The following is a 6,740-nucleotide window of genomic DNA, read 5'->3' as shown; positions in this document are numbered from 1 at the left end:
GGAACTCTAGTATAAAACTTAGATCTTTACTAGAATCTTCGGATTAATTCTTATCCCTATAGCTACTGAAGAAGGGTCTTGAACCCGAAATCGCGATCTAGCTAATATGACTACATACAGCCAAGTCATAAATTTCCTTCCTAAGGAACACAAATCCATAATAAGGTATATGGAAAATACCTTTAAGAAAATGATTAATACACAACTAGCCATCACTTTTAATGAAACATGTATTAGAGAAAAACTCCTGCCCAAATACACTGACTATATATATATATATATATATATATATTATATATATATTATATATATATATATGTATATGTATATATATATGTACATATATATATATATACAGTTGCATAAATGGATGCATACATAATACATACACACATACATACATACATGCATACATACACACATACATACATACACACGTACATACATACATACATACATATATATGTTTCCCACCTATATATTCTGCACCTTAGTATCTTTCACTATGTATTATTTGCACTGAAGATGTGAATACACGAAAGCGGTCTGCTTTAATAGTTTTTCTTCGTGGTCAACCTTGCATATACATACATACATACAGACAGACAGACATACATATATACATACATACACACATTCATACATATATGGATGCATATATACCAGCGAAAAAAAAACACGGGAGCGACGAGCGATTTCGCTCGGGAAGTTCCAATGTCGCTCTCGCAAATCCAATAGCGGGAGCGATCCCCCACAAAAAAAATCGCTCCCGCGGCAAGATTCAACGTTTTTCATGCATTATCCATCATTTGGTAATCCCTGAATCCCATCACCATTGATGAAAGGATCAGAGCAAACATAACTTACCTGTGATCAATCATTGCATTATCAATATCATAAACGCAACGCATCAATCAACTTTGATTTGTTGATGTACGTACGTATGTGTACGCAGTATAGCTGCTAGAGTTCAATGGCTTACCTAGCCTAGCTTCGTATCATCTGCATGCGCGCGTATACTAGTACATGTTGACTAGACTCTACACGACTATCGTGCTACATAATGTCGCTAGTTGCGAATTGCATGGTACGTGTATGCAGGGAAGTTCATTGGTTGCATGCAGCTAGCTGCCCAATCAACGCGCTGACTACATGTACAATGCACCATACCCAATACCACATCACCGCATGCATACGTACAGTGTACATATGCAAACTCGCTTGAGGCCTAGGAGGGAAACTGGGAAATCCCATTTATAACCTCGTTCGCGTATTTATGAGAAAACAAAATAGAATCCAATGTTTGGTTAGTAATTGAAAGTAAATAAATTTAAGTATAAATAGGAACATTTGATAATTATATATTTAGTTCATAAATATGGATCTTTGGAGCGAAAAAAAAAAATATTCGTTAGCTAGCTTAGGTTTACGGTAGCTAGGTCTACATTTCGTACGTCACGTCCATACCGAACTTTCGATGATCGTACATCATGGAGCGATTTCTAGTGAAGCAAGTGAAGATGAATGAAGATGGTTTGCCCTCAGATTCTGTCTTTTCAGAATCGAGGGAGAATGTTTTGACGGCAGGAACCGCTTCTGGACCAGCAAAGCCTAATTCAAACTCTACGGGCAAGGGCCAAGGAAAACGTAAACCAGGAAAGCATGAATCTACTATACGCTCGTGGAACATATATTGGCTTGAAGTGCATCGGGGCAGTGATGGTACTCTAACCTGCAAAAACATGGCTCTGGAAGTATCAAAAATGGCTCTGGTAATTATAAAAATGGCTCTGGCGAAATCTAAAAAGGGGGCTATGGAAAAAAAAAAAGTATTTTTCCCCCTGATACACGACCACAATCTGCCCCAAATCGCTCGCTAATTCGCCCGGTGGCAATAGCCCTCTTTTATACGCTACTATCTTTTCATTTTCTTACAGACATTCTTCCCCTCCCACAGAAACCGATCCCGCGCAAGCGGGTGGTCTTTCCTAGGAATTCAGAATTCAGATCTCTCCACAGCGCTCCTAGAGGTCGGACGTCTCTGCACTCCAGCTCTCTCGACAAACGCCCAGGAATCTTCGCCGGCCGGTGGTGGCGAGGAGATATATCTCCTTGCTGCTGCCGGTCTGGCACAGGCCGACCTCTTCGTTGACGTCGGCAGGCGGGTTTACACCAAGACAAATACACATATTTCCCAAGTCACGTAATTCTCTGTTTTCAGAGTAGTGCTTGGAAGAAAAGAGGCACACGCACAACTTGCTCGTTGGCTTAGCAGAGGCCCAAACCGTCTCTCACTCAGAACCCTCAATCTGATCGCGGGCTGGTCGACGGAGAGATTTGGGACACCTCTCTGTCTAACCGGCCCGCAACCTAACGCTGGCCTCTTCGCTGACGCTGGTGAGCGAGTTTACACTTCTGACATTTACACACAATTCCCAATCGCGTAATTCTCTGTTTTCAGAGTTGTGATTGGAAGGAAAGAGATCATACAACACCCGCCCGCCTGCCCCCCCCCCCTCGCACCGCCACTGAATCAATTCTACTGACCTTCAAACCCAACCTGGGGAAAAGCAGGCTACTCAGGCCCCACCTGTGGCTTATCAGGAACGCGCTCTACACGCTCCCCGGTGGTGGCGAGGAGATATATCTCTGCTGCTGCCGACCGACCTCTTCGTTGACGTCGGCAGACGGGTTTACACCACCCGCCTGCCCCCCTCCCCCCCCTCGCACCGCCACTGGATCAACTCTACAGGATTTCAAACCCAACCTGGGGAAAAGCAGGCTACTCAGGCCCCACCTGTGGCTTAACAGGAACGCGCTCTACACGCGGGAAGTGAACTCTACTCACTTCCCGTAAGATGCACACACACACCTCTCACGCCACACGCTCAAACATCTACACTTACTTTTTCTTCGACTAAAATTCGCTTCCTTTCTAACTTTCTCTTATACTACATCTCATTTCAGTTTACCTCCCACTAAAGATTTTTCCGTTTTTCCACCTTTCTCTACTACTACGCCTCCTACCATTTTCAAACTTTTGTTGGTGACCCTAATCCTACTCCCGGCGTCGGCGCCGCCGTCCAAGCCCCAAGTCCATTTCTCCCGAGCCACGACCACCAACTGCCCCAAATCGCTCGCTAATTCGCCCGGTGGCAATAGCCCTCTTTTATACGCTACTATCTTTTCATTTTCTTACAGACATTCTTCCCCTCCCACAGAAACCAATCCCGCGCAAGCGGGTGGTTTTTCCTAGGAATTCAGATCTCTCCACGTGCGGTGTACACGATAAGACGTGTATAACCGTACCTATTAATAATACACCCCTTCACTGGTGATAACAACAATGATAAAATAATAATAATATTGCATGTAGCCCATTAATTGACAGGCTACAAGCATACACAAACAACTCAAACCCAACCTGGGGAAAAGCAGGAGAGCTCATGCCTTACATGGGGCTACTCAGGAACGCGCTCCACACGCGGGGAGTGAACTCTACTCACTTCCCGTAAGATACACACACACACCTCTCACGAACATAGCAATGACCCACGCACAAACATTTACACTTACTTTTTCTTCGACTACAATTCGCTTCCTTTCTTTCTCTTATACTACATCTCATTTCAGTTTACCTACCACTAAAGATTTTTCCGTTTTTCCAGCTTTCTTTACTACTACGCCTCCTACCATTTTCTGAACTTTTGGTGATTGTAATCTCTTTTTAATCCCGACGTCGGCGCCGCCGTCCAAGCTCCCAGTCCATTTCTCCCGTGCCACGACCACCAACTGCCCCAAATCGCTCGCTAAATCGCCCGGTGGCAATAGCCCTCTTTTATACACTACAATCTTTTTATTTTCTTACAGACATTCTTCCCCTCCCACAAAAACCGATTCCGCGCAAGCGGGTGGTCTTTCCTAGGAATTCAGAATTCAGATCTCTCCCGACTTCTCTACCGAGTTCTCTCCCGGGCTCAACTCCAAGCAGCAGTTCTCTCCAGCAAGAGGCCTTGGGACCAGTTCTCCCCAGCAAGCTGCCTCGGGACCAGTTCGCTCCAGCAAGCCGCCAGCAAGTCGTCTCATTCCCTCCTGTGGCTCTTCGCCCACAGCCACGACGCTTGATGAGCCTCGATCACTCCGGACCTTCTCCCAACGAGACTACGTCCGTTCCCTTCGAGCATATTAACCATTAAACCTTAGTTTTAGTGTTATTGTGAGTCTCATTTTCCCTGGCTTGTCCATACCGAACCAAATCCACAATATAAATCACGTGATAAATAAGATGTCCAAAACTTTAGGAATAATGCATGAAATGAGAAATATCCTCAATGAAAATACCCTACGTACCATTTACTGTAGTCTACTACTACTGTTCAGAAATTTGGGGTAATACTTATCAAACTAATCTCCAACGCATAATTACCTCACAAAAAAGGCACTGCGTATAATCTGCAATGTAGGTCGTTTAGAACATACAAATAATTTATTTAAAAAACTAAATCTACTGAAATTCATGGACTTAATAAAGTACAAAAATGCCGTTGTTATACACCAAATCTACAATAAACAAATGAATCAAAACATATTGAATTTTTACTCAACTTACGAAACTCGCTATGCGACTAGGCGTACATACTTCTTTAAAACTCAATACAGAGCCAAAAAAGGCCAATGCTTATCTATTATAGGTGTTAACACATGGAATAAACTTGAAAAGGAATTACCTAAGACAAAATGTTTATCAACATTCAAACGATATTTAAAAAAGTTATTATTCTATAAGTATTAGTATATTGAACATTTCATGATTGTATTCATGGAGAAACTGTCATGTACCGCCCAAGTCTGCCACTCTTTTTTTTTTTTTTTGTTCCTGCAGGTGACGGTGACCCAGATCCGCGCAGTAAGCAATTATCGTCCCGTCAACAGTCGACCTGACCTCTCACCTGAACCCCACAAGATGCGTTGCTCGCACGTGACCCCGATTCCTACGTGAGGTCGGAATTAGCGGGCGTCGTGTCGCATCTCATTGCATATATATATATATATGCATGTATGTGTGTGTATGTATATATGTGTATATGTGTATGCATCATACTAACATGTAACAAAAAAAAATAATAATAATAATTCTTTCCTTAAAGGAAGAGCAATTCCCCATAAGCTTTGCTTCACGCTCTCCCTTTTCAACAAGTAATTTTGTAAAAAAAAAAAAAAAAAAAAAAAAAAATTGTATATATGTATAAATTGTATTTTATTTTGTTGAATAAACCTTAACTAACAAAGCCCAGCACCCCTTGGCACAACGTTGACAACATGGCAGCGGAAACAATGGCCATTGCGAACACGTGTTTCGAGTGCTGTCAAAGGTTCCTCAAAGCAGCGACAGTAGACAGATACACAAGGACACCAAGGGCGAGAATAAAGCAGATTGCCCTAAGGTGACTGTTAGGAGTAGTCATCACGACCGATCCTCACCTCCTCACTCCGGTCCTCATTACTTCGCCTCACCTCTTCTCGGCGTCTCATGACCTTACTGAACCCTAAGTGGCCCCCATGGGACACGCTCGCGTCTATTCAGCTGCGACGCGACCCTGAGCTTTCTTGAGGCCTGCGGGTGGGACAAAGCCTCCTTGATGGAATCACTCGTGGGGCCCAAGGATGAGTAAACAAGAGCTAAGTTCTGTCGCATAATCATCACACAAAGCCTCCTTCAGGAACACACATGCAGCTCACCAGCCTCAGCTACTCGTATGCCTACCTCGGCCAGTCGTGACATAACACTGGATTCATTGAAGAACGTCTACCATCTGTCTTCGTGAGTCACCGGCGTCAGAACGCTTTGCCTCCGACTTCCCAATGCAGTGCACTTGACCTCATGGCAGTTAAGAGCACGGGTCATGACCTGCCCGTGTATATAATGGATGGACCAATGCCCGAGGATTCAAATAGACTCAGAGAAGCATACATGAGCCTAGTTCGCTGCTCTGCTCCTTGCTTTCTCGCCACCCCCCCCCCACTTTGCTCACTCGCAAGCAGATCGCCGGGGACACGACTTGAAACACAGTCGTCACCTCCCTCGCCGTCTCGTTCCTCCTTCCCCCCATCTCGACTGGCGCCCAACAATTTCATTACGTAAAACCAACTCTATCTCCACCAGTTTGCCTTCAACCAGCCTAATAACTGGCTGCCCAAAGTCTAACATTTGACGCCCAGTGTGGGACATAGACCACCAGCCTAACATTTGGCGCCCAATGTGGGGCAGACAATCAGCCTAACTGTGACAGAGTATATGTCACCGCCAGACCCAGGCAAGGGGTGGAGCAGAAACTCCAGCCTTTGTACCAGGCCCTTTATAGGGTGATTAAAAGGGTTGGTGATGTCGTCTACTGCATTAAGCATATCCGCTCAGCCTGAGAGTTGTGTGTGCAGACAGGATCAAACAAGAGGGAAACCACTCAGTGTCCGAAAATAAGAGTGTAAGGAGGGTGGTTCCCCACAAGAGGCAGTATCCTCAGACCTACAAGACAGTAGTGATTTATAAAATTACCACCTACCCACCACATGGGTAGCGACTATAAGTGCATGATTAACATTAATCAAGTCAAGCAACCACTCAGTTTGCGAAAATATGAATGCAAGTAGGACGTTCCCCACACATGAGAAGGAACCATTAGACCTACTAGATAGGTAGCAATAAATAAGAATAATACATACATACATATACTGAAGGCTTT

Source organism: Oratosquilla oratoria, chromosome 25 (assembly GCF_046742065.1).
Source record: "Oratosquilla oratoria isolate Oo_2021 chromosome 25, ASM4674206v1, whole genome shotgun sequence".
NCBI lineage: Eukaryota > Metazoa > Arthropoda > Malacostraca > Stomatopoda > Squillidae > Oratosquilla > Oratosquilla oratoria.
Note: the sequence above shows the minus strand (reverse complement) of the source record.